Raw genomic sequence first — 27,966 nt, forward strand, 5'->3', positions numbered from 1 at the left:
TGGTTTTCATCTTGGTAGGTTCCAGGTCACCAGATGCTTTCTAAGCTCTTCTCTTTTATACTGAGGTTATGGAAATCTAGGCAGAAAGGGCCACTTAATTAATTGGTGGATCCAAGAAAAGAAAAAAATGGGGAGACTACTCTATCATCTAGTGCCTTGCAGGACAGACAGGCTCCAGGTGCACACGCTGCAGGAGAGCCCAGCACATGAGACTTAGCTCTTTCCATGTGTGAGTTGTACCAATGGACCTCAGTTTTGCTCTTTGGACATACTCCACATTTTAATATGCAAGATTTAAAGGCAGTTGCAAGGCCTCTTGTAAGACGTTATTTACCACACCAAACATTTATGGTCCAATTTACCATCTGGGTGATCCATCACCATCTTAGTGTGGCCAACCCTCCCTCCATTCCGTTACAGTCCCTGGCTCACTGATTTTTTTTTTTTTTTTGGTTTTGTTTGTTTTCTTTTATTTATTTTTTATTTTTTTATTTTTTATTACACTTTTAAGTTTTAGGGTACATGTGCACATTGTGCAGGTTAGTTACATATGTATACATGTGCCATGCTGGTGCGCTGCACCCACTAACTCGTCATCTAGCATTAGGTATATCTCCCAATGCTATCCCTCCCCCCTCCCCCCACCCCACAACAACAGTCCCCAGAGTGTGATATTCCGGTTCCTGTGTCCATGTGATCTCATTGTTCAATTCCCACCTATGAGTGAGAATATGCGGTGTTTGGTTTTTTGTTCCTGAGATAGTTTACTCAGAATGATGTTTCCAGTTTCATCCATGTCCCTACAAAGGACACGAACTCATCATTTTTTATGGCTGCATAGTATTCCATGGTGTATATGTGCCACATTTTCTTAATCCAGTCTATCATTGTTGGACATTTGGGTTGGTTCCAAGTCTTTGCTATTGTGAATAGTGTCTCAATAAACATACGTGTGCATGTGTCTTTATAGCAGCATGATTTATACTCATTTGGGTATATACCCAGTAATGGGATGGCTGGGTCAAATGGTATTTCTAGTTCTAGATCCCTGAGGAATCACCACACTGATTTCCACAATGGTTGAACTAGTTTACAGTCCCACCAACAGTGTAAAAGTGTTCCTATTTCTCCACATTCTCTCTAGCACCTGTTGTTTCCTGACTTTTTAATGATTGCCATTCTAACTGGTGTGAGATGGTATCTCATTGTGGTTTTGATTTGCATTTCTCTGATGGCCAGTGATGATGAGCATTTTTTCATGTGTTTTTTGGCTGCATACATGTCTTCTTTTGAGAAGTGTCTGTTCATGTCCTTCTCCCACTTTTTGATGGGGTTGTTTGTTTTTTTCTTGTAAATTTGTTTGAGTTCATTGTAGATTCTGGATATTAGCCCTTTGTCAGATGAGTAGGTTGCGAAAATTTTCTCCCATTTAGGCCCCATAACAATTAATGCCACCTAAGTTTTGGTGGCATTTAATTCAAGAGGTTGACTCAGAATTGCACTTACATGGAAGTGTTGTGTTGTTGTTGTTGTTGCATGGCCTTTCATTATTCCTGATTTATCCTCTTGCTGTATGCATCTACTCATGCCCTGTGAGAGTCATTACTCCTGATTTATCCTCTTGCTGTATGCATCTACTTATGTCCAGCGAGAGGAGCTAGTGTGGGAAAATCAACACCTAGTAGTCAATGTGTCCCCTAACAAAAGTTACTTGAAGAAAAGGAGGATTTAAGAAATCACATTTTAGTGGATTTATAGTTAAATGTAACCATTAATCCATACACTATGGTGAGCAGAAACGCCTCAATAAATAGGTTCTGTTCATTTTTCACATTCAAGAAACCACTGTTATCTCGTACTTGTTCCCACCAAAAATCAATCTCCTTAGATGTAATTCTAATAATGAAAAATATTAGAATTTGTATGGAATAGGACAGATGTAAAATAAATCCTATGTTTTAGAATTAATTTTTCAAAATCCAAGCAAATCCTTAGGAACCCAGGAAAGGAAACAATCATTGTAAAAGTTAATATTGCCATATTTAGAATTAATAGCAAAAATTTTGCTGATTCAACTTATGTAAATCAGTGTTTTTTAAATCAGCATTACTGAAAATAAAATCAAATTGAATTTAATACATAAAGTTTCTGCTTTATTTCAGTATAAAATTTCTTTCCAAAAGAAATATTCAGTCAGAAAATTTGTATGCAAACATCATGCACTATAATTTACTTATTGTTTGGAAAACCTTCAGCATAAATAATTTCAGTTTCAGCAGATGAGATTATGATAACTTTAAAGACAGTACTAATTGACTAATAAAAGAGATGAAATCCTTTCCATCAGCATAGCTGAAAAGAAGTTTCTTCTTTTCAGAAGTTCAATTCAAAGAGGAGTCCCTACAGCCCTACATTTCTTGGGTTTATAAAATAATTATAAGATGTTTGAAAACCAATGACTATAAACTTTCTTATACCTTTCTACCTACAAAAAAAAGTTTCTGATTTTATGGCTGAAAAGTAATGTCTTAATACAGAAAATTTGAAGAACACAGAAATTACACAAACACACACACATGCACGTGCGTGTACACAGGAAGCAAGTCTTCCATAATCCCTACCCAGAAATTATTTTGGCACCATTACTAAAATCCAGTTGTCCAATTTTGTGAATCTGTTTCTTCAACTGGACACTTGGTTTTTGATAAAAGTGCCAAGGGAAGTCACTGGGGTGAATCAGCACATCAAACATGCTTACTACGTCATCTGGTAAGTGGCAATTATGAACACAAAAAGACAACACTATGCATTCAGTAGAATAGCAAAAATCAAAAACACCAACAATACCTACTATTAACAATCATGTGGAACGATTGGAACTCTCATGCACTACTGATGAGAATTTAAAATACTACCACAACTTTGGAAAACAGTTGTCTTAAAAAGTTAAACATGTACTTACCATTTGTCCTAGCAACTTACTTGTATGTATTTACCCAAGAGAAATAAAAACTTACGCGTACAAAATACTTGAGCACAAATATCTATGTTCATGATAATCCAGAATTGGAAACTAGAATTGGTATCAACCAGTGAATGGATACAAAAATTTATTATATCCAGACAATTGAATACTATGTAGCACGGCCATACCACCCTGAACGCGCCCGATCTCGTCTGAATACTATGTAGCAATATAAAGAATAAACTGTTGATACATGTAACAACAGAACTCAATCTCAAAATCAGTGTGCTTAGTGAAAGAAGCCGGTGAAAGAGTGTTCAATGTATGATTCAATTTATAGACAATGTTAGAAAATGTAAAGTAATCAATACAACACAATCCATACCTTTGGTTGCCTGGGGCTAGGTGGAGATAGTTCTGGACAACAAAAGAACATAAAGAATCTTTTTTTTTTTTTTTTTTTTTTTTTTTTTTTAGGGTGAAGGGAGTGAAGGGAGGAAACAGAAGTATCTCGGATCTTGTCCAAGGTGATGGGTTTGTGTGTGTGCATGACTCTTGAACTCATCTAACTGTACACTTTTACTTGAGGCACATTGCTATACATAAATTTCAAACAAATTAAATTTTTAAAATTTTAAAAGCAATATTAAAAGAAAAAATCAAGATACAAATTGAATACAACCTTAAGTAACAACAATGCAAAAGTCCCTGGTCAGTGAGTGGGTAGTTGAGAAATTAATAAAATGAAGACAGTCATTTTGTAACATTAAGGATGATGCTTTTTCACAGTGTTCCAACATTTTAAAATATTTTATAATTTTTAATTTCTATTAACAGTAATAAAATTGAGAACACCATGGCAGAACACTTCATCCTCTGCACTCTGATGGAAATAGTGTTTGTTCCTGCATTGTTCCCGGGGAGACAATTTGGCTGAATGAAACACTTGGATTGCTTTTAATACTGGTACTGGAGGACTCTGTCACAATTTGTCTCATGGATTGTAGAGCGGATAGGACTTCTGTCTCACATTAATACATCCTTAAACTAAAGATTTTTCTCTGCTAGTTTTTTTTTTTTTTTTTTCCTGGATTTCTAAGAGCCATAGACGCTTCCCTGATCTTTAGTTCCTGATAGAAGCCTTAATCCTCACAGCTGTGGACAGCGTTGGCAGCTGAAGGCTCACAGCAAGTCTCTCAAGGAGATTGCCTACTCTTTCCACAGGACTTGCCCTGAGCCAAAGATTGCTTCTTTGCTTAAGGTGACTCTTGCTGTCTAGGAGGAGCTGCAGCCAGTGATTTTTTTCCAGGATACGGCATATGATACCTCAATTCTGGGCAAATTTCAAGACCTTTCCAACCTCCAGATTCCCCATGAGATTGGCTGGGTCCTTTCTTGCAAGGGCATCGCAGTTTGCCTCCCTGTAACCAGTCTTGTCCTTTTACTCACCCACATCTATCACTAGAGTGCTCTCCATACATTTCCTGCCAGAGTATCTCAACCTCAAAGACTAGTTTCCAGAGAATCCCACCTCAGACACTTCATACTAAAACTAGTCTGAAGAAGAACACTTTATAATGAGATTTTACAGGTGCATAATGTCTCTTGCCAATTGTCTGACCCTCCCTGGTCTGGAGTGGATTTTGAGTAGACCGTAGCATGCAGTAGCCATGTGGCTGTTAAAACTTCCACTGGTGGAGAATGGGAATAGGGGAAGAGTGGAAGAGAATGCACTAGCAGGTGCAATATCCCCGGCAGCTGATAGATGTGTGGGAAGTCATAATTAAAAAGTAAAGTAATTAGGTGGTTCTTAGTAAATGCTATGGATGTACTAATGAAAGGAAAGAGTGATTACTTACCACATTAAGGAAAAAGTGACAGGCATTTGGACATCTCTCGTAACATACAAACAGAATTCCTGTCTCCCGCGTTTGGAAGGATCAGACCTAGGACGTAATTACAAAGGTCATGAAACTCTGGATAGAGTTGGTGTATGATCTGTAGCAATGCTCTACACCAAAGTCAGACCCCGGATGGGAAGGATTGAGATCCGAAGACATGGGATGTAGACATCTGGGCTGATGCTCAGGATGTCCCCAAGGACTTGGACCTCCAAATCTCCCTGGAATTTGGGATTCTGCAAAATGGCCCCACTTCCACCTACTAAAGTCTTGAACTTCACCTGTCAGATGTTTGGAGACAACGGGGAGACAATGTGTGCTCCTTCAAGTTCTGCCCCACCTCCCCTCATCTCCATGAGAGAAAAATGAGGGTCGATCATAAAACAACCTGACACAGAATGTGTTGACCCCAAGAGGAGAAAAGAGGCCGTACCCAGAAGAAGCTTCAGGACATAGCACCGATTGTTGGAGTGGGCACCAATACAATCTGATTGGTGTCCTTATAGGAACAGAAATTAAAGCATAGAGATGAACAGAGGGAAGCCCCCAGGGAAGAAACAGAGAAGGTGGCCATGGGCTGGCTGGAGACAGGGTAGTATGTAGTCTAGCACATGGAACTCTAATGGTCAAAGGAAACCACCAGAGCCTCTACTAGTCAGCACGATCTGCTGTAACAATATATTAGGAACTGGGTGGTATAAACAACATAAACTTATTTCCTCATAGTTCTGGAGTCAGGAAATATCTCTTGATTAAATGTCAGCAGAGCTGGTTTCTGCTGAGGTCTCTCTCCGTGGCTTGCAGACGGCCACTTTCTCTCTGTGTCTTCACAGGGGCTTCCCTCTGTTCCTGCCTGTGCCTGAGTTTCCTGTTCTTATAAGGACACCAATCAGATTAGATTGGTGCCCATCCCAACAGCTTCATTTTAACTTAATCACGTGTTAAAAAACTCCATTTCTAAATACAGTCACATGCTGAGGTCTTGATGGTTAGGGCATCGACATATGAACGCTCAAGGGATGTAATTCAGACCATAACAATGTCAAATAAAGTCAGGGACATGGTGTGGAGATAACAGGAAGTCTTCACATCTTTCATATTGTAACTCGAAAGGGGTCTCAATCCAGACCCCAAGAGAGGGTTCTTGGATTTGGCTCAGGAAATAATTCAAGGCGAATCCATAGAGCAAGTTTATTAGGAAAGCAAAGGAATAAAAGAATGGCTATTCCTTAGGCAAAGCAGCCCTGAGGGCTGCTGGTTGCCCATTTTTATGTTTCTTTCTTGATTATATGCTAAACAAAGTGTGCATTATTCATGAGTTTTCTGGGAAAGGGGTGGGCAATTCCCGGAGCTGAGGGTTCCTCCTCTTTTTAAACCATATAGGGTAACTTCCGGATGTTGCGATGGCATCTGTAAACTGTCATGGTGCTGGTGGGAGTGTCTCTTAGCACGCTAATACATTACAATTAGCATATAATTAGCAGTGAGGACCACCAGAGGTCACTCTTATTGCCATCTTGATTTTGGTGGGTTTTGGCTGGCTGCAACCTGTTTTATCAGCAAGGTCTTTATGACCTTTATCTCGTGCTCACCTCCTATATCATCCTGTCATGAAGAATGCCTTAACCCCCTGTGAATGCAGCCCAGTAGGTCTCAGCCTTATTTTACCCAGCCCCTGTTCAAGACAGAGCTGCTCTGGTTCAAACACCTCTGATGGTATCAGTGTCCACATTAGGGATCCAAACAAATAAACAAAAGTCACTGTTGATGAAATGGGTTGCCAAGAACAGGTCACTTGTAATGTTTTGCCTGGATAAAAAATTGAGCATCAAAATGGACCCCTGAGAAAGAAAGAGCAACAGGAGACACAAGATTGCTGACTAAAACAGATGCAACAAGGTAGTGAACCATCTAGGCAACAGCAAACCCCCTCCAAAACATGTTCAAATGCAGAGATTTAGGGTTTTCAAAGAAGAGAAGGGGATAAAATTCAATGCAGAAAAAAATAGTAAACTCCTTTAGTGATGAAAAAAATAGAGTAATATAAAATACACATTTCAGTAAGTGTCAGGATAAATGGCTAGATTGCTACATTAAACCTGTTAAGAATATTGAAACCCTTGCTTAAATAGTTACATTAAAATGTTTTTAAATGACATGTCTGGTAGTATTAAACTAGTTGGGCTGGGCGTGATGGCTCACCCCTGTAATCCCAACACTTTGGGAGGCCAAGGCAGGCAGATCACTTGAGGTCAGGAGCTCGAGACCAGCCTGACCAACATGGTGAAATCCTGTCTCTACTAAAAATACAAAAATCAGCTGGGCATGGTGGTGGGCACCTGTAATCCCAAATATTCTGGAGGCTGAGGCAGGAGAATTGCTTGAACTTGGGAAGCAGAGGTTGCAGTGAGCCAAGATCATGCCATTGCACTCCAGCCTTGGCCACAGAGAGAGACTCCATCTCAAAAAAAAAAAAAAAAAAAAAGAAAAAAGAAAAAAAAAAAGAAAAGAAAAGTAAACTAGTTGGTGTTGGGTTCATGGATACCCGTTAAGCTGGAAAGATGAGAGCGCATACATCAGCTATAATTATGTGAGCATAAGCAATGAATGAATGTGAAGTTTTTGGCTTATTTGGGTGTCCACATGTTATTATCAACTAATATTTAAAAGAAGTCACCAGAAATAATAATTTATTACTTAGTAAACCACAGTGAAAGCAATTTTCTGTTTCAGGAATTAATAACTTCAGGAAATTACAAGGACAAACTTCTTAAAGTCACATTTTTCCTTTTAAAACACAACTTTAGAAAACTAACTCAACTGAAATGATTTTCATTAGCAATTCTCAAGATCTTAAACATCCTGCCAGCAAGTTTACAAACCAGGCAGATGAATCACAGCTAATAATGTAGGTTTTTAGGTAAGCAAAAACATAATTCCAAGTTGATGTTGCCAATTCTTAGCTCTGATACCTGGGTGGAGTTGTTCAATTTCTCCACACCTTAGCTTTCTTCTTTTAAAAATGGGCATTGTCCAGTGTCATTTTAATAATATAGTCAACTGGGATATAGCACTTAAAGGAATAGGCATTATGAAATAGCAGTTGCTTTTATGATTAAAATGTATTAAATATATACAGTTTATTGTATAATAAATCTGTCTTTATTATATGTTATTTGAAAAACACATTCACTCTAAACGAACCTAAAGTTGTGTATTTAAGTTTGCTTGTGTGTTTTTTAAAATGTGATTTTCAATATTCAAATGAGAAAAATCCTAATTCCTCAATAAAGAAGCCAAAAGTAAAGAACACAAGTCTGAGAAACCTGTGGTGTTTGCAATATTATTCTAATGACATAGAGCCTTCTTATCCACTCCCATCAGATCTTATTCTTCATAGGAGAACTTACCAGTTAATAAATTAAAAACTGTGTGATTGCTCTTAGCTACCAGCTGGTATCAGGTAGGACATGTGGGCACACTTACCTCAGTGTTTCCTCATTGCTTTAAGCTCTTTCCTTGTGGGGAACATGTAAGCCATTCCTCACAAGAATAAAAGTTTAAAAAGGGAGCAAACACTTGTTCACAAGAATGGGTATCAAGGTTTTTATTTGTATTTAATAGGGAAATACTATAAATTATAAATAACGCTGAATGCATTGTCATAAATTCACTTTATAAGAAATCTACCAAAACTATTTAGAAGTAACTGACATTTTTACAAAATCATATGTACAATGAAATACCATCAAAATAAATGTGTACCTACATGTTTGAAATTTTCTAGAGTATCTGTCAAAATGCTAAGAGTGGTTCTTTGGATCATGTAGTTATGTATTTCTGTTACCTAGTTATTCACCCTAAAATGTATTTTTCTATCATTAAGACTGTATTATTACTAATAAAAACATGAGAAAAGTTATATTTATATATTGTATTTATGAAGTTTCTCATTTTTTGAACCCTCTGAGACTGAAAACTTGCTCTTGTAGGAAAAAAACAATTTATTTTTGTCCAATAAAACATTTATAAAGTTTCTCTTCTTCACGAAGTCTCTGCTGGTCATGTATAAACTTGGTCTCAAAGACGTAAACACTAAATGCCGTTCTTGTTATAATCATCGTCTTTCATGAAATTCCTCTCTGGTGTGAGTCCTTTGAATTGAAGGTATGAGCGCAAATGGAAACTTTTATCCCACTTACCATATTAATAAGCTTTATTTCCTCCATAGGACCACAGATCCTTACCTAATTCTCATCTTTAAATGTATTTTCTCTGTATGAAGAATTTGTACAACATATTTCCCAAGCGTTCCTTCATGCATCTGTGGTCAATGCATTCTAATTCTCCATTGTGAATTGCATGCTTGTTACTAGGCCCCGGGGACTGCTGTCCTCCTGTGCATTTCAGCATTTCAGCTGTCCATTATGACCAACGCGGCCACCTGTATAGTATGGGGCTATTTGCTCTTCAGGTGAAGCAAAAGTGCCCACCTAAGAATGCTTCTGTGCATTCCTCCCTTCGAACATTTTCTAGTTAACAAACTGATGTGTCACTTTTGACCATTCATTGAGTAGTCTTTATTCCCAAAGACATAAAACATAAATACTTAAGATTTTCAACTCCTGGAGTCTCCTCTGTGAAGGCACATCCCATTCCTCTAATTTCTGAAAACAAGATATCAGTCTCCTTCTGGAGAGCTGGGTGCATCTTATTTGTATTGATTGTTGGAGAAGCATTGTTGAGGTGTCAACATGCGGTTCTGGCTCTCAGACATCTTTGGCTTTCAGAGGCCTAACTGGTCATTGTTAGGCATTCTGGACAAAAATATAGATCAACATGTGTCAAGCAGTTAAATCATGGACCCAAGTGATTTGACTTTCAAGGCAGTTTTCAGTCAATTTTCATAATGGCCCCAGATCACTATAGTTCCTTATTGAAAGTTTGTTCTACCCTGCTTTCTGAGAACTCTAAGTTTTTCCATTCTTGCTCAGTAAAGTGGCTGGTGTGATCTGCACATTTTACTAATATGTGGGTGAAGGTCACAATCTAGAGCAGTGTGAACTCTTGTAGGGGAAAAGAATCAACAATTCATTAGTTTTGTGTGTGTGTGCGTGTGTGTATGTGTGTGTCTATGAAAACACTCTACTAGCATCTTCCTCCAAAATTGACAATATTAAGAAGCCAAATAAAAAGTAAACAAACAAAAACTATGTCTCACCCCTAATTTATTCTGAGGTGTGTTAAGTGCATACCATTAAGCATTTTCTAATTAGTCTCCATAATTATAATTGAAGGCAAAACACATGTGTAGTAAGTATTTGGTGTTACTTTTATAAAATATTTTATACTGCAATAAGTAGAAACAATAATGTGGGTGATAAGTTCTATATAACTTGTATCTAATCATAATGAAGTGTATTATATAGAGTCCAAAATACCTCCTAAAGGCATTTGATTCTTCATCCGTGTTGGAATGCATTGTTTATCCGAATATTCTAATAAAATTTAAAATACACAAATATGTGTTTTTCTTCCATACATGTGCTATAAATTTGCCTATAAAGTGGAAAAAAGAAATAAAAAGAGGGCCGGGCTTGGTGGCTCAGACCTGTAATACCAGCACTTTGGGAGGCCGAGGTAGGCAGATCACGGGATCAGGAGATCAAGACCATCCTGGCCAATATGGTGAAACCCCGTCTCTACTAAAATACAAAAAATTAGCTGGGTGTGATGACATGCACCTGTGGTCCCAGCTACTTGGGAGGCTGAGGCAGGGGAATCGCTGGTACCGATGAGGCAGAGGTTGCAGTGAGCCGAGACCATGCCACTGCACTCCAGCCTGGTGACAGAGCAAGACTCTGTCTCAAAAAAAAAAAAAAAAAAAAAAAAGAAGGAAAGAAAAGAAATAAGAGACTCACAATGTATACTTAGTAGATATTGCATAGGGCTCCACTATTTTCTAAATTGATATTTTCATAAGCTGTTAGTCTTTACCCCATTAAGCAGCATATGTATGATTCGTCATGTTTTTAAATAGAAAATTTATCCCATGCTGTTGTACTGTCAACTAGGATATAATGTGATAAAAATATCATTAAATGGTTCATGCTAAGGCCAAAAGGATACCTGTGTTGTTATGGCAGGAAAGTCCATTTTGACACAACATACCAGGTAGCCGATAAGAATTGATTTGCCTCAGGAGGTGTTGTCTAGTCAGAGAATAAACAATGAATTAGGTGTGGACCTCATATTATAGTCTTTTCTCACAACTAATCAGTCGTGAGACGTTGCCAAAGTTGCTATCTTACAAGATCTTGGTTTCCTTCTCTGTAGAATGCGTAGCTTGAAATGTTTTTATTCTAATGTCTCTTCAGTTATGGCATCTGAATCACAAATGCATCTTCAATGTCTAGAACAGTGCCTAATTGAATATATTTAATTCAACAAAAATGTATTGAGTTTAGTGTTAAATGCAGAGAAAGACACCAAGAGCTAAAGATAAAATAGTGGGCAGAAGCAGCAAACATTGTCCTAGAACGTGTCTTGTTTAAACTAGGTAGAGTTGGTCAGATATTCCAGCCTAAATGTTCCATGAGTCCAAATAACCATAATTCATATCCATCTAAAATTTTGCCTTGGAAATTTTGTATAATGACAAATGAAATATGACCATAAACCATAATTTTCTCTGTTTAAATTTTCACTTGCAGATACGTGGGAGATTGCATATTTTCTTTTGTAAAGTTATTTATAGTTCTTCCTACTCCCTCAACCCCGTCAAATATCTTAATTTTCAATTGCATTAGTATATCTTGTCTCACATGTACATTAAAAGGCAAAGTTCAGCTCTGTTTTATAAACGTCAGTCAAATCCCTCTACTAATTTTCTTAAACATGAAGTCTGTTGGGGTTTCTTTCACAAGAATTGGTTCTATGTTTAAAGTAATAAAAAGCGCTGTTTTCACATACAAATAAAAGAGAATATTGAGGTTAGTCCTTGGGTTTAAAATCCTAAAGATTATGAAACTTGGTCCTGACTTCCCTTTTCATGTAGTGTTATCAATGACACAATGGGCTTGTTTGGTCTTAGATAAGATTTGTGAAAGGGAAAGGAAATGAACTAGTACGTATTAAAGGTCCGTGGTTGAAGCTGACATCCCCTGCAATTTAAACAAGAGAAGTTGCCAAGCAGATCTTGCTGATAAAGATTTTCCTAAGACCACTAATTTTGAATCCCTTTATAATACATAACAAAGGATTACTATGGTGTAGCAAATAATTCCAGACTGGTTTTTATAGCCAGACATCAGTACTGGTATCTTTACAATGCTAAGCTCAGGAATGAGTAATGGGTTATAATAGAGCCTTTTCAGTGACATTACCATGTTGCTCACTCACACATTTGATGATTCTATCCCATGTTACATAATAAGGGCAAAATATCAAATTAAAATTTTTCATAGGTACATGATATATCCAGTTCCTTCACATAATTAAAAAATTAAAATAAGATCTAAAGACCTCGTAGTTAGCTCAAGGTTGCTTTTGCTGTGTTGTGATTTTCTTGGGTTACAACATCTAAAACCACTGTTAATCTCGGAGAAGCGAGAATCATGTAATCTAGCTACCTACCAAAATACCAACAGTCTACAAAGTATCTGAGAAACATAATTACATTTAACTTTTGAGATATGTGATGGTCATCCCATTCTACAGAAAACTATGTCTGAAAGAGTTTTAAGTAATTTAGAGATGGCCTTACAATCATTAACTTTCTCCTTCTGCCACTGAAATGCAAATCTCAAAATCTCCTATTGCCCCTCCACTGGGACAATAGGAGAAGATTCACTTGCTATTGTAGAATGTTAGTATAGAAATAGGAATAAAAGATAGCTCCATGCCTTTCAATTTTTAATTTTCAACTAAGGATCATTGTAATTATATATTTGATACTCTTTCAATATTTCCTTAGGAATACTTTGTTTTTATTTTTCTTTTTTATGCAAATGGTTCTCCCACTAGATTGCAATCTTCTTGAGGGTGGAAAGTGGCTATTTCTAATCCATCATTTTGTCATTCATTGCTCCGAGGATAGAAGTGCTGTCCCTCAACTTTGCCGTGGCAGTTTTTGTTGTTGTTGTTGTTTAGAGACAGGGTCCTTCTCTGTGCCCAGGGTGGAGTGCAGTGGTGCAATTATCACTCCTGGGCTCAAGTGATACCCTCTTCTCAGCCTCCCAAGTACCTAGGACTGCACGTATGCACCTGGATATTTTATTTTTATTTTTCTCTCTTTTTAAAAAAAAATTTAGTTTGTTCTCTCTCTGAGCAATATCATTTTATTTATTTATTTATTTATTTTATTTTGTAAAGAAGGGGGTCTTGCTATGTTACCAGGCTGGTCTCTAACTCCTGGCCTCCCAGCATTGGAATTACAGGCATGAGCCACTGCACCTGGCCCTCATGCTGATTTCTTGATAACTGAATTCAGTTTATCCCTGGAAATGCCAATTCCACCAAAGATTGAAAATGTATTTGTGTTATTTTAACGGAATTTAGCCAGCTGTGGTTGATAATTTTCGAAGTATTTAGTTAAATTGAAGATTCCATTTTAGTAAGCTGATGATTCTTTCTTTCCGCCTTCTCTTCCTCCACGTAGTTTCTATGATCTCACTTTTATGAGGAGGAGTTCGGTGTTCAGTTCCATATCCTGGTCTGGTCCTGGGTACCTGTCCTTGGTCTGTCTAGTGGTGCTTCCTGGGCCCCACTGAGGTGTGTTTTCCCACCGGTTCCCTCACGCCTCACTGACTCACTGCTGATGGGTCCATGAGTGGAGCAGCTGGTGGTCCGTTTCCTCCCACAAGTTCAATATGTAGAGCCAGGCCCACGGGCACTGCTTCCTCCCCACTCCCTGTGATGTGGCCAATCCTCAAAGATGCAGGGTGTCTTCTCTCCCTTCTCCCTGGGTTACCCAGCTTATGCTCTTGGATATGGAGTCTCCTGGGTCTACATGGCAGCAATTCCCTAGCAGTATGCTAATTCTCAATTCTTAGCCATCTTCGGTGTCTCCTATGAGGGCCATGGGACCTTTAATTGTCATATTTCATGCATGCTGGAGAGACAGAGAAGGAATGGTGAGTCAAATGTGTGCTGGGCATCTGCAGGTTCTCTGTCTGTAAACATTACATCGTCATTTTTATTCTACTGTGTGGTGGCCTCCTCAGAATTCCAAACAGAAAGTGGAGGGAAAAGTTTCCTAACACTGAATCCATAAAACTTACATGGAGTTTCTAAGCCCCTGAAACCCGCCGGCGCTTTTCTATCAAGAGCAAGCCACGGGAGATAGGGCCCACTGCAGCCCCGATGCTTTCTTGATGATTTCTCTGAATTTTCACTCCTTTCCACCCCCAGTCTCAGGCCCAAGAAAAAGGCTTTTATGGCACTCTTATATCGCATGAGAAAGCTGTTTTTTTTTTTTCATACTTTTCATCTTACTAATGTTGTCGATTATAGTAAAAATTCTATGATAAGTTCACCAAACCTCTCTCTTGGTATTTAAAGTCCAGCACCGAGTGTTCTTTTCTCACAAGTTTTATAGGATGGTAGACGTTCTTCAGAGTGTTTGAAAAGTCCTTTTTGAAAGTTAAAGCTGAAATGTGACTTCTTTGCTCTTGGCAGGGTTATACCCTCCCCAAGAACCACTGAGGAGTAGCAACATTTATACTTTGTGAATATCACTCATATAGCCTTAGTTTTTCCAGAAACAAAAATTCAAGAAAAAGTTATGTTCACAAATTCTGATCTGCTTCTCTCATTAACAACATTTATTAATTAAACAGCAAATGTTTCTCAAGAGCCTATTATATAACAGGCCTTTCTAAATTCTGGGCTATGATACAGAACAAAAGACACAAAATATATAAAAAGAAACTTAAAAAAATTACACAATAAAAACATATACAAAGCCAATAAGCCCCAAAGATTTTAAGTAAGTAAGAGTTTACGTATTAAGACAAACGAATCTTCATCTTGTAGTCAATAATAATTGGAACTCTGCACTATAAAATTCCATGATTTCACAGAATTATGACCAAAAGAGATTTTACATTCATATAATATGTTGCCAAGTTCATTGTACCATCTCTGCCTATCTTTATCTCCCGAGATCTTATAGGAGATTTGTGCTTAACTCTCAATTACCAACGCCTTGCTTCATTTTCACTACAGAAATAGTGGTAGAATTTTCCTCTTTATGTAAGATGTTTCCTAGTTAGACTGAATTTTGTATAAAAGTTTCATGAGAAAATCGAAGAGTGTCATTGTCTTCATATATTTTGTGTATATTGCTAATATAGACATTTTGGGCAATTTATTTTTTTAAATCCTCTTTACCAAACTGCCAGAATGGACAATTACTTGTTAATAATAAATAACTATATTTAATCATTAAGTGCTACATTTAATGATTAAGTGCTGTCCTAAGTCTATTGTTGTGAAGTATTTCTTAATTTATAGCATGACTCTCAAATTTTTTAGTTAACATCATACTCTGAAAATACACAGCAGGAAAATATAAAACACAGTTAGATGCAGTTTCAGAAAAGGTTAGTTACTTTTTTGTCATTTCTGGACAGCAATAAAAGGTTGGGTAAAATTTAGTTTTATTTCAAAATTAGAAGAATGCATTTTTCTATTACAAAGCTTTGTTACCAGTGGCAAATCCCACAGATCTGCAGCAAACGCCATCTGATCCTTGCCTCCTTGGAGGAAAGAATTCTGCTGAGAGGCAGAAGTAAGTTTAAGGCAGGGGAAGAAACCAAGGTCAGTTTCTGAGCAGGACTGAGAGTTTGTTAAAAAGTTTCAGAGCAGAAACGAAAGGAAGTAAATAAAATACACTTGGAAGAGGGCCCAGCGGGTGACTTGAGAGATCCAAGTGCCCTATTTCATCCGTGACTTGAGGTTTTACACATCAGTGTGATTCTGGAGTTTGCAGTTCTGCTCACTTGATTCTTCCCTTGGGGTGGGCTGTCTGCATGGGCAGTGGCCTGCCAGCACTTGGGGGGGGCCACATGCTCAGTGTGTTTACTGATGTTGTGCACATGCTCACTTTAGGTGTTTTTCTTTTTTCTTTCTTATTTTTTAAAACTGTCTTAAGAAAGGAAAACCGGGATAAATGTACAGAACCTGCAGGTTTGTTACATAGGTACGCGGGTCCGGTGGTGCTTTGTTACATAGGTATGCGGATGCGGTGGTGCTTTGTTACATAGTTACGCGGGTGCTGTGGAGGTTCGCTACATAGGTACGCGGGTGCTGTGATGGTTCCTTACATAGGTACGCACGTGCCGTGGTGATTTGTTACATAGCTAGGCAGGTGCCGTGGTGCTTCATTACATAGCTAGGCAGGTGCCGTGGTGCTTCATTACATAGTTACACGGGTGCCGTGGAAGTTCACTACATAGGTACGCGGATGCTGTGGTGGTTTGTTACATAGGTACGCAGGTGCTTTGCTACATAGGTAGGCGGGTGCCGTGGTGGTTTGTTACCTAGGTACGCGGGTGTGTGGTGGTTTGTTACATAGGCACACGGGTGCCGTGATGCTTTGTTACAGTGGTACGCGGGTGCTTTGTTACATAGGTAGGCGGGTGCCGTACTGGTTTGTTATCTAGGTACGTGGGTGTGCGGTGGTTTGTTACATAGCTACACGGGTGCCATGGCGGTTCGTTACATATGTACGTGGGTGCCGTGGTGGTTTGTCACATAGGTAGGCGGGTGCTTTGTTACATAGGTACGCGGGTGCCGTGGTGGTTCGTTACATAGGTACGCGGGTGCCGTGGTGGTTTGCTGCCCCTGCTGCACCTGTTGACCCGTCCTCTAAGTTCCCTCCCTCACCCTCCACCCCTCAACAGACCCTGGTGTGTGTTGTTCCTACTTGAGGCGTTTTTCATTTACCAGTTGACCATTCCTAGAGGAAGGTCATATACCAGTTAAACTCCACTATTTTGCTTCTTGGTGCCACGTTTGAGCCCACTCACCCAACGCCTGAAATCTTATCAGAAGCTGCTGATCACCAGCGTCAGGTATTTTCTATCTCTTGGGAGACTATCTTTCCCTGGCACTGGCTGCAACTAATTATTACGTTACAGAGATAGTTTAATAACCACCTGACCATCGCTTAATGGTCAGCTGACATTCCTGGGGGTTCCCTCTCCTGCCTTACTCATGTCCGCCTAACCTACCTACTCTAACAGCTTCTAAGAACGAGGAAACACGAACTAAAATAATCTTGTCGTTTTTCTTTGATTCATATTCTTTATTACGTATCTAAATAACAATCTATGTTTCCAAGGGAGTTATACAAACCCTGAATTCTACAACAGAATAAATATTATTTCTACATGTTCCAAAGATCTTATTAAAGCACACACTCCATGTCTGAAAAACTCTCTTAATAACTGAGTGTCTGTCTGATCTTTCTATTTACTGGTGAATGCAGCTTGACTGGTATTATCCTAGTAATTCCTCTGTGTACTTTATCAACCCTTTATGGTGCAACATGAGAAGGAAAGGGGAGAGTTACTAACATGAAAAAAAAAAAAAAAAGGCCGGGTGCAGTGGCTCATGCCTGTAATGCCAGCGCTTTGGGAGGCCTAGGTGGTTGGATCATCTGAGGTCAGGAATTTGAGACCAGCATGATCAACATGGAGAAACCCCTTCTCTACTAAAAATGCAAAAATTAGCTGGGTTTGGTGGCATGTTCCTGTAATCCCAGCTACTCGGGAGGCTGAGGCAGGAGAATCGCTTGAACCTGGGAGGCGGAGGTTGTGGTGAGCCGAGATCGTGCCATTGCAATCCAGCCTGGGCAACAAGAGTGAAACTCTCTCTACAAAAAACAAAGAAAGAAAGAAACAAAACCCAGAAGCAACAAGTCTCAGATTTCCCTTATAGAAATTGTCTTATTATGCATAATTTTTATTATGCATGTATAGATCAATGATGTGTCATGAATCTTAATTAATATTAATTATCTTAGTAGAAAAATAGCCAGTCAGTAGCTACTTATGCTGTGACTTCTAAAGGCAGATTCTTTGAAAACTGTTGTTGAATGTGGCAGAGAGACCCTGAACTGCATTAAAAAGAAAGAAAATGGCTGCTCTCATTAAAAGCAAAACCTCAATGCTCACCTTTGCAAATAAAAGCACCAGATTCAAACAGTTCAAACATTACAAGAGGCCAGTGTACATCTTCCTTCAGCTGAGTTAAGTTTCACGAGTCAGGACAACAATTTTACTTAGGAAGTCTTTTCTTAACATTGGCTCTAGAGAAGGTGTCATTTGCATAAATATTCTTCCTGGCATATATTAAAATTGTCCCTAAAGACAATTTGCTGCCCTGCAGATAGAAAACATTGAAAGCTGTTGTTTTTCTCCATAATCATGTGATTTAACAGGTTTAATTGTGTAGCTATAAATAGCTTTATGCTTCTTAAAATAAGGACATACATACGTCATATGTGTAAAATTGTTGACACAAATTATTTCTGAATGTTAATGGCGAGTGTGTATTTCTGATTCTTGCCACCTCCATTATTTTCTAAAATTGCATTTGGAAGCAACTCCCTTATTGTTCATTTTTTGTGTGGCTAAATCTGAGTGAAATTCAATTATCACAAAAATAGTGTGTTTTGATTTTGTGTGTCCTGGTACTTTTGAAATTTGGAGTGTGGCCCTATCACTCCCAAGCCATTGTGTTGTCTAAATCGATTGTCTTGGTAGGCTCACACAATGGCGAAATGCTTTCATGAATGAGTAATGAGCCACATGCCCCAGCTGAGCACTCAGAAACAGGGGAACAGAATTAAAGTTAGGTTATTGCTCATCTCTTGCCAAACTTTCTCTCCTCCATTCTGTGTGGTTTCCTTTGAGATTCTGTGACAGAGAGGAGATGTATCACCTGTTGCCAGAGAGAACAGGCCCCTCACCACCTTCCTGAGCTTACATGATGTTTAAGAACATGTGTTATGGAAGAAACATTAAGAAGTCAAATTTCACAATAATTTTAACAGATATTTCTCTGTTACACTCACACATTATTTTTAACTAGTAAATGACAGGGGCTTATTATGTGAATAATTAATTTAGGTTTGGCTGCTGCATTTCTGATATTGCCACTGGCTGTTTGTGTGTAGTTTATTCCATAAATTGTGTAGAGGTACAAGCCTTTGAAAGGAGTGGGCTGTGCTATCTATACATGTTCAAATCAAAATATTTGTACTTAGGAATTTAACTTTGCAAAATCGACCTTGCTAAGTCCTTCTCAAACAAGTTTCTTGTTTTGTTTTTGTTTTTTCTTGAATATATTTCATTCATCTCAGAGCTGGGGAAAATGACCTCTGAAAATTTAGAAGACTGGATGTCACTGACTACCAAATGATGATCACTTTTGAATGAACAAAAATCCTTCAGAACTAATGTGTGGATTACAATGTTATTGGTAGAAATAATTTTTATGGTGTTGAAGAAAGATTAACCAATTCAGGGTTGGTATGTGATCTGTGCCACAATTTCCGTGGAAAATAAGTTAGCTCTCTCTTTCTACAAAGACATGATTGTACATCAGTGGCACAAATGAGAAAGTGCTAATAACATTTTGGCCCTGACTAGCAAGTGTGCATCTCTTGTCTTACTTAGTTTTGCTTGTTACCTACGGCTATAAAACTCTGAAATTTGGCAAATTGATGGAAATAAACTCAAAGTACCTTATACCGTTTCCTAGAACATTTACAAAGAATACTAAACATCTTATTGAGAATGCAACATTTCTTCCAAATGATCAGGAAGAACACAAAATTATTTGTTCAACAAGTATTTTTTGATCGCCTATGCTATGGGCAATGGATACAAAAATAAAAATAGGACATGATCCCTGCCGGCAGAAGGCTTCAAGCCCTGTCATGGAGATAGATGCAACATGAGATAATAAAATAGGCTAAGGACTTGTTAGAAGGATGCACTCATGAGAGCAGAGAAGAGAAGATAATTCAACTCAGGACAAGGAATGGAGGCTACAGGGAAATTTTCTGAAGGTGATGCTGGAGCAAAGTCCTTACAGAAAGGAAGAGTAGGTATTGTGTAGATAAAAATCAGGGGGGTTAGCCTTTTAATAACAGGACAGCTTACACAAAGTCTTGTGGTAGGGCACTCCACAGTCTATGCAGGAAATATCAGTGGGAAAGTCCTTTACAGATGGAGTCAGGAGCAGCCACCAGGTCACTGAGGTCCTGTGGCATCCTGCTAAGGCAGTGGCTCTTAAACCAAAGAAAAAGTTTGGTTTTATTTTTATTTAACTTTGATAGTGACATGGTTAGATGCATATTTCAGGTAGGTTTCTAGTGGTTAGGTGGGAAGCAAGACTGCAGCTCTTTCCGTAGGTACTGTTCTGGAGAACCCCAAACAAAGATGAGGGCCTGAAAATCGGCACTACCTGAGGGCCAGCTATGTTCAACCCAGAGGCTCTATCTTCCCTTTTCTTTGTCACCACGTGTACAGTAAAGGAACAGGCAACATGGTGCCAGTAGATTTCTGCATGATAAAATATTAGAATGGGGGTGGCCAGATTTTTGCATGCTATGCAAATGGCACAGCTGGGCTGACCGATCTCTCATGCCCTGTGTAAATTAAACACCACCTCCTCAAGCTCATCTATAAAACCTCCTGTACTTCATCGTGGAAGCAGCAACTCATTTTCTCTGGGACCCCTGTCTGTACAGAGAGCTCTTCTCTTTCTTTCACCTATTAAACTTCTGCTCCTAACCTCACTCTGGTGATCTGAGTCATAGTTTTCCGTGGCTGTGAGGGAATGAATCTCAGGTATTACCCTAGGCAATGAAGTCACTTCAATATGCCTCATTCTCTTTTATCATTTTATTTGTTTTAACCTCTTCTGTTCTCACGAAAACACAATCCCCATAGATGTCTTCATGAGATGAACAGTTCTCCCAACACCATTTATTGAAGAGGTTGTCCTTTCAAAGTCGTATGTTCTTGGCACATTTGTCAAAACTCAATTGCTTATAAATGCATGGGTTTATTTCTGGGCTTTCTGTCCTGTTCCTTTGGTCAATATGTTGTTATGTGAGTACCATGCTGTTTTGATTATAAGTGCTTTGTAATATATCTTGAAGTCAGATAGTCTGATGCTTCTTTTTTTTTTTTTGACAGGAGGTAGAATTTATTGGTGAGTGTTAAGAGGGGGCAGCACAGTGGAAGCCCTTTTGAAAACAGGGCTCGCCACTTGTCCAGAGGGCCATGACTGGGGATGTACTTGACCCCATAGCCATCTGGGATGAGCCAATCCTCAGCCACCATGTCTTCAAATTCATCCACATTGAACTTGGTGAAGCCCCACTTCTTCGAGACATGGATCTTCTGGCAGCCAGGGAACTTGAACTTGGCCCTGCATAGGGCCTCAATCACATGCTCCTTGTTCTGCAGCTTGGTGCAAATGGACATGATAAGTTGGCCAATGTGGACCCTGTCCACAGTGTCCTGGGCCTTTTCCAAGGCACCTCACATGTCTGTTTGGAGCCTGCATTGGGTTAGTGCAAGTTCAGAGGCAAGAACATACATCTGAAAGCCTGTCTCCAAGGTCCCTTAGAGCAACCCATACAAGAAATGGGCAGCATACACTACAGGGAAGCAGCTGTTTGCAGCCATTGCACATTGGACCCCTATGAAGAAAGGAACTCAGTTGGCTGAACTGGTTGCAGCAGCTTTGTTCTTTTTACTTAAGATTGTGGCTACTTGGGGTCTTTTGTGGTCTCATGCAAATTTAAGAATTTTTTTTTCATTTCTGTGAAAAATAACATTAGAATTTAAATAGTGGCTGCATTGAATCTGTAGATCACTTTGGATAGTATGGACATTTTAACAATGTTAATTCTATTAAGCAATAAGCACAGCATACCTTTCCATTTATTTGTGTGATTTTTAAAAGAATTTTCATGAGTTTTACAGTTTTCTGTATACAAGTCTTTTACCACTTTAAATTTATACCTAAGTATTTAATTTGTTGTTGCTGTTGTAAATAGGATTCTTTTCTTTATACCTTTTCCAGATAGCTTTTTATTAGTGTATAAAAATGCTACCAATTTTGTGTGTTGATTTTGTATCCTGTGACTTTACTGGATTTATTTATCAATTCTATTAGCTTTTAGTGGAGTCGTTACAGTTTTCTCTGTATAAGATCATATTGTCAGCAAACAGACAATTTCACTTTTTCCCTTCCTATTAGGGTGACTTTTATTTATTTCTCTTGTCTAATTGCTCCAGCTCAGACTTCCACAGCTCTGTAGAAAAGTACTGAAAGTGGGCATCCTTGTCTTCTCCCTGAACCCAGAGAAAAGCTGTCAACATGTCACCATTGAGTATGATGTTAGCTACCGCTTTGTCATTTATGGCTTTTATTGTGTTAAGTTAAAATCCCTCTATACTTATTCTGTTGAGAGTTTTTATCATGAAAGGGTGTTAAATTTTGTCAAATGCTTTTTCTCTTTCCTACTTCTATCACAGTGATAGATCTCAAACTCTGGCTTCTGGCTTAGTGTTTATAGGTAAGTAGGCAGTAAAGATAATTATCATAGTATTTAAAGTCAAGAAAGAAATAATTTTGACTGAATATCAAGATATAGTGTGTGTTTGTGTGTGTGCGTGCATGTGTTATGGGTGTTTGTTTGTTGAGTTAGCTGCAAAAATGCTCCATCTGTCCACTTTTAAATAGCAATCTGTCAGATTGCATATTCCAAAGAGGGACACAGCAACAGCTCTTATCCTGCATGCTATTTTGCAATGTGATATTGCCACTCTGCCTTCTGATTGTGGGCAAATCTTGTGATCAATGGAAATACAGTGGAAGTGACGCTGTCCAAATCCAGGAGTAGTCCTTTAGAGAAACTGGAGGCTTCTTCATGTTCCTGCCTCACATACACACTTCTTCTGTTGTCTTCTCTTCAATTCAGCAATGGTGCTATGAGAAGCTCATACATCAAAGAAAAGACATGTGTAAGCACTTGGATCATAGCCCCAGATGACACTCAGTCGATAGAAAACATTGACTGGCATCCATGTTGGTGAAACAGCTTAGACATGCAGCCTTTCCCAGATGAGATGGGTCCAACCACTTCTGACTGCAAACGCACGAGCAACCTTAAACAAGGACTGCCTAGCTCATTCCCATCTACCCACTCAACTAGGAGAGATGACAAATCATAGTCTTAAGTCACGAAGTTTTGGCATCATTTGTTGAACAACAATAAACCAGAACACCCACTGAAAAGGCCATCTGACATTTTTGGAACATTTTCCCTAAATTTGGATCAATCTCCACATTCTAAAAAGTGCCTTTTCAACGTAGACTCCAGAAATATACATTTCTCAGTTTGCTTGTGGTTAGTGTACAGGCTTGTGAAAGGTTCTTATGCGCCTCCAGACCCCACACAGAGGTGAGCCACTTTAGGACAAAGGCTCTGTGTGGAGAATCCACTCTGTTCTAAGAGTGGCAGCTGGGGACATGAGGAAGATTTCAGAGAAGGTTCCTAATGTAATTTGGTTGTGGGTTGACAATGGCGTGCAAGTTAAACCACCTCATTGGGATGCAGCAGAAGGCCAGGTTGGGGTATGGCTTGCAGCATTTTCCCTGCAATCTTATCTTTGAATATATTTCTTTGGCCATTCTAATAATTCTGTGATTAACTCAATAACCTTTACTTAACATATCATCTACTTAAATGATATAGAGTGAATTCCACATTTTTTGGAGGTTAGGAAAACTATAGAGAACATGATGCATGCATGACCCGCAATTTAGGCACCTGAAGTGAGCAAAGGCATGGCAAGACTTTTTCTCGTCACCTACAGCACAGTCAACAGAAATACTGAGGAAAGAGACTTGCAGATTAAGTACAATATGAGGAATCAAGTTAATAAAATTGAATTGTCTTAGAGATTTTAGTTAATGAGGAGATTTTAGCTGTTCTTGTTGCACACAAGGAAAGAAGCTATGTGAGATGCTAGATATGTTAATCTGCTTCACTATAGTCATCATTTAACTTTTGACGATATTCCATGACATTATGTTCTAAACATCAAGCATACACAATAAAGTTTATTTATTTATTTTTCTTTTAAATAGGAAGATACAGCTTGAGGAGCCAGATGCAGTGGCTCACTCCTGTAATCCCAGCGTTTTGGGAGGTAGAGGTCGGTGGATCACTTGAGCCCAGGAGTTCGAGACCAGTCTGGGCAACATAGTGTGACCCCAACCTTTATAAAAAATAAAAAAAATTAGCTGACCATGGTGCATGCTTGTAGTTCCAGCTACTCAGGAGGCTGAAGTGGGAGCATTGCCTGGGAGGCAGATGCTGCAATGAGCTATGATCACACCACTGCACTCCAGCCTAGGGGACAGAGAGAGATCTTGTCTCCAAATACACAAAAAGATACAGCTCGTTACCACGTTTATGCAACACCTGGACTTCTTCAGTTGGTTCCCAAAATATGCTGTCAAATGGCTGGCTCAGCACAGCTCATCATGGCATTGCAAGAGCTGGTCAGTGCATGCTTCCTGGACCAGCAGCATTAGAAACAAATTCACCTTGAACTTTGTTAAGAATGCAAATTCTCAAGTCTCAGTCTGCACTCTCTGACACTCTTGAACTGCGTTCCAACAACTTTTTTTTTTTTTTAATAAGCCCACCACGTAATGTCGATGCACGTGTAAGTGAAAGAACCCCATTTTGCAAGGACTTCCTGTTGACCTCCTAAAAGCGTGTGTTGATTCTGGTATGGTTCAGTTCCTCAAAACGCATATGGAATGAAGTGCAGTAGCATTTCTTCATCTGGATTCTAATAAACTCAGTCATCACATTTCCTCCGAGATCAGTGACTGTATTTCAGCAACCTAATTTGCAGACTTCTAACGCCCTATCAGATAAATTAACTAGATTAAGTGTGCTCTCAGGAATTCTTCACTTCCTTTGGGCTTCTCTTTTTTTTATAACGGTGACTACTGTAAGTTTCAAAGGATGTTGGCTCAACATATATCTTGGATGCTGCTTTTTTATTTTTCATTACTTTTATTTTTTATTTTTTGAGACGAAGTTTTGCTCTAGTTGCCCAGGCTGGAGTACAATGGCGCCATCTCTGCTCACCGCCTCCTGGGTTTAAGCGATTCTCCTGCCTCAGGATCCTGAGTAGCTGGGATTACAGGCATGCGCCACAACACCCAGCTAATTGTGTATTTTTAGTACAGACGGGTTTTCTCCATGTTGGTCAGGCTGGTCTTGAACTCCCGATCTCAGGTGATCTGCCCTCCTCAGCCTCCCAAAGTGCTGTGATTACAGACATGAGCCACTGTGCCTGGCCCGGATGCTATCTTTTAATCTTGGTGAATTTTTTAGCTTTCCTTTTATGCTTGATAATCCATTCATTTTTCTGTATAATAGCACAGTCTGCTTATTCATGTTACAACTAATCACAATTTTTATTCTTTAAGATTTCCTTTTCATCATGGACGGCAGATAAAACAAATTCGCATGCTCTTCCTGCACAAAGTTGTATCATCTTTAAATGTTTCCTGCCTTTCCAGTTAACATTTCATACGCTCTGCTCCTCCATCCTCAAACTATGCTGACGTCCCAAGGTTCAACTATCTCGTAAGTACATGAGGTCCGGTGATGTTCACATTAAACTGTGCCAAAAATTCTTTGTAAACTAAAGAGTTTTATAAGATGCAGAGCCATCAATAAGATTCAAGGGTTTAATGCTGGCAAAAATCCCGTTCTGATTTGAAAAAGGTATTCAGTATGATATATTTAGACATACATTAAGCCCTCTGCTCCAAAGCACAGCAATTTAAAAAATCGGAATTCAAAGGAATCTCTAATAACAAAGATGTCAGGCACTGGGGCTGATGGTGGGTGAGGTCATTTTGATCTCATATATCTATTACCCCCCAAAAAGCAACTGTTTGCCTTAGTAAAGTAACTGGTGTCCCTAATGTTATTAGTAAGTTATAGTAGATGAACATGCCCATTCACATCAGGCAGACTTGGCTTTAAAATCTGGCTCTGTTACTCCTCACTCCTGTGTGATTTGAGGAGTACATAGCTACTTTTCTGTACACAGGTTTTGTTCTGTTTAAACTGAGGACTCCTTATTTAAAAACACTATCCAATAGTCTTCAAAGCCTGACAAATACAATGCAGCAAACATTCCTCCTCCCTTCCTCTGTAGGAAATTGCACAGCATCTCTGTTCCAGGGGATACCAGGGTTCAGCCTTTCCTCAAGAATGTGACCATCAAAATTTATTCCACCCGTGCCTGCTTACACCAACAATCAATGTCGTCAATGACATCAGACAGCTAGTCCCAGACAGTTTCTGCTCTCTGAATCCTCTTACTTTTTGTGTCTATTATTCTTTCCTGTCTTATCATTAATAACAGGATTGATTATTTATTCCTTAGTATGCTTTTAGTTGCAAGAGACAAATGCCCTACTCAAAGAAACTTAAGAAAAAAAATGTAAGGGCCTGAAGATTAAAGCCTTTCTTCTCTCTCTTTGTCTTCTTTCTTTGGTGTGGACTTAGTATGGTGTGTTTTTCTCCATATTGCCCTGAGCAGCCCCCTATGTACATTGTATCAGCTAGGAACTTGAGCAGAAAGGGTCATCTTTCTTTTTTTAATGTTTTAAAATTTTTAACTTGTATGAGTACATAGTAGGTGCATATATTTATGAGGCACATGAGATATTTGGATACAGGTATACAATTTGTAATAATCGTATCAGGTTAAAGGGGGCATCCATCACTTCAAGCATGTAGCATTTTTTGAGTTATGAATGTTCCAATTATACCCTTTTAGTCATTTAAAAATGTACAATAAGTTATTGTTTAGTCACTGTAGTCACCTGTTATGAATTCAAATACGAGAACTTATTTATTCTGTCTAACTCTGATTGTACCCATTAGCTGTTGCCTTCATAGTTCAAGTGAAGATATAGGTGTGTCTCTTGGTTCAAGATGCCCACATAACCTATGTATGGTCAGCCTCTGTGTCCAGCTTCTGAGACAGACGCTCCCTGGGAGACCTGGAGGGATGTGATCAAACACATGCAAACTACAGGGGCTGAAAGTGAGAAAAGGTGGTTTTCAGAGGAAAATCTTCAGTGTTAACAGACAAAGAGGGAATGATGGATGAACAGGCAAAACCAGCAGCTGTCCGGTGTAGTGTGACTTATAACTTTTACCCGGGCTGATAAATAAATAATGGCTGGAGTCATTATGAGTGACAGAATTCTTGTTCTGCAGACACTATAAATCTGGATAAAATAAGCAATTCTCTGCTGAGATGATAGAAGAATCTATCTTCCCACACTTCGGCAACACAGTGAGAAAAGTGGCCTCTGAATTCTTGATTTTTCTGGCTTCATCGTGAAGAGTATTTACCGAAACCATCAATGAAGACGTTCAAAAACAGTTGGAAAATGTGGGATAGGGAAATCAACGTACGCTGGTCCTCTTCGCCCCAGATATGATCAGTGTTTCTGCTGTGAGAAGTGTCATCTTCATCAACCTTTTAAAATAGGTTCTTCTTAATATTATGGATAACTGACATTTTAATGTTTTTTATTATTTAACTCACAAAAAAATGTGAATATAATCTCTAGAGGAGAGGGAATTGGCCAAATATTATACTAAGAGGTGTAGCTAACATATTCTGTAAGTTGGCCATGAATAATATATGGGAATAAATGACATAACTCAAATAGAAGACTTTCTTTTGGCCCGGGAAAACAGAAGGAACTTGAGTATTAATCTTCTATCTGCTGCGTCATGAACTATTTTTGATACATGAGAACGATGGAAAAATTGAGTTTTCTTGACTTTACCCCCAGTTCTTTTAAAAAAGACAAGTAAACCACAAAAAGCTATTTAAGAAAATATTGTTGTCTCATTGCCAGATTAACAATTAAATGTTCCTACCTATTCATAACGTCAAAGAGAAGATGAATGGAAGCGATAGTGTTGTCGGCGGCAGCAGAATCTGT

The 27,966-nt window shown here is 38.7% G+C and overlaps 1 long non-coding RNA gene and 1 other non-coding gene across 3 annotated transcripts; one reads left to right on the forward strand and one right to left on the reverse strand.

The window, feature by feature from the left end:
• Window positions 1-16,145: 16,145 nt before the first annotated feature.
• LOC107976478 (uncharacterized) lies at window positions 16,146-27,954 on the forward strand. Of its 2 annotated transcripts, none has more exons than XR_001720519.4 (3): window positions 16,146-16,197; window positions 25,414-25,573; window positions 26,888-27,954. It is a non-coding gene; the product is annotated as an uncharacterized LOC107976478 (long non-coding RNA). The 2 variants fall into 2 exon arrangements; XR_010159359.1 differs by lacking the exon at window positions 16,146-16,197 and adding an exon at window positions 16,547-16,627.
• Window positions 21,498-21,631, reverse strand: LOC112204280 (small nucleolar RNA SNORA70). The gene has a single exon (XR_002937852.1). It is a non-coding gene; the product is annotated as a small nucleolar RNA SNORA70 (small nucleolar RNA).
• Window positions 27,955-27,966: the final 12 nt, after the last annotated feature.

The sequence above is a fragment of the Pan troglodytes genome, chromosome 7 (assembly GCF_028858775.2).
Source record: "Pan troglodytes isolate AG18354 chromosome 7, NHGRI_mPanTro3-v2.0_pri, whole genome shotgun sequence".
Lineage (NCBI taxonomy): Eukaryota > Metazoa > Chordata > Mammalia > Primates > Hominidae > Pan > Pan troglodytes.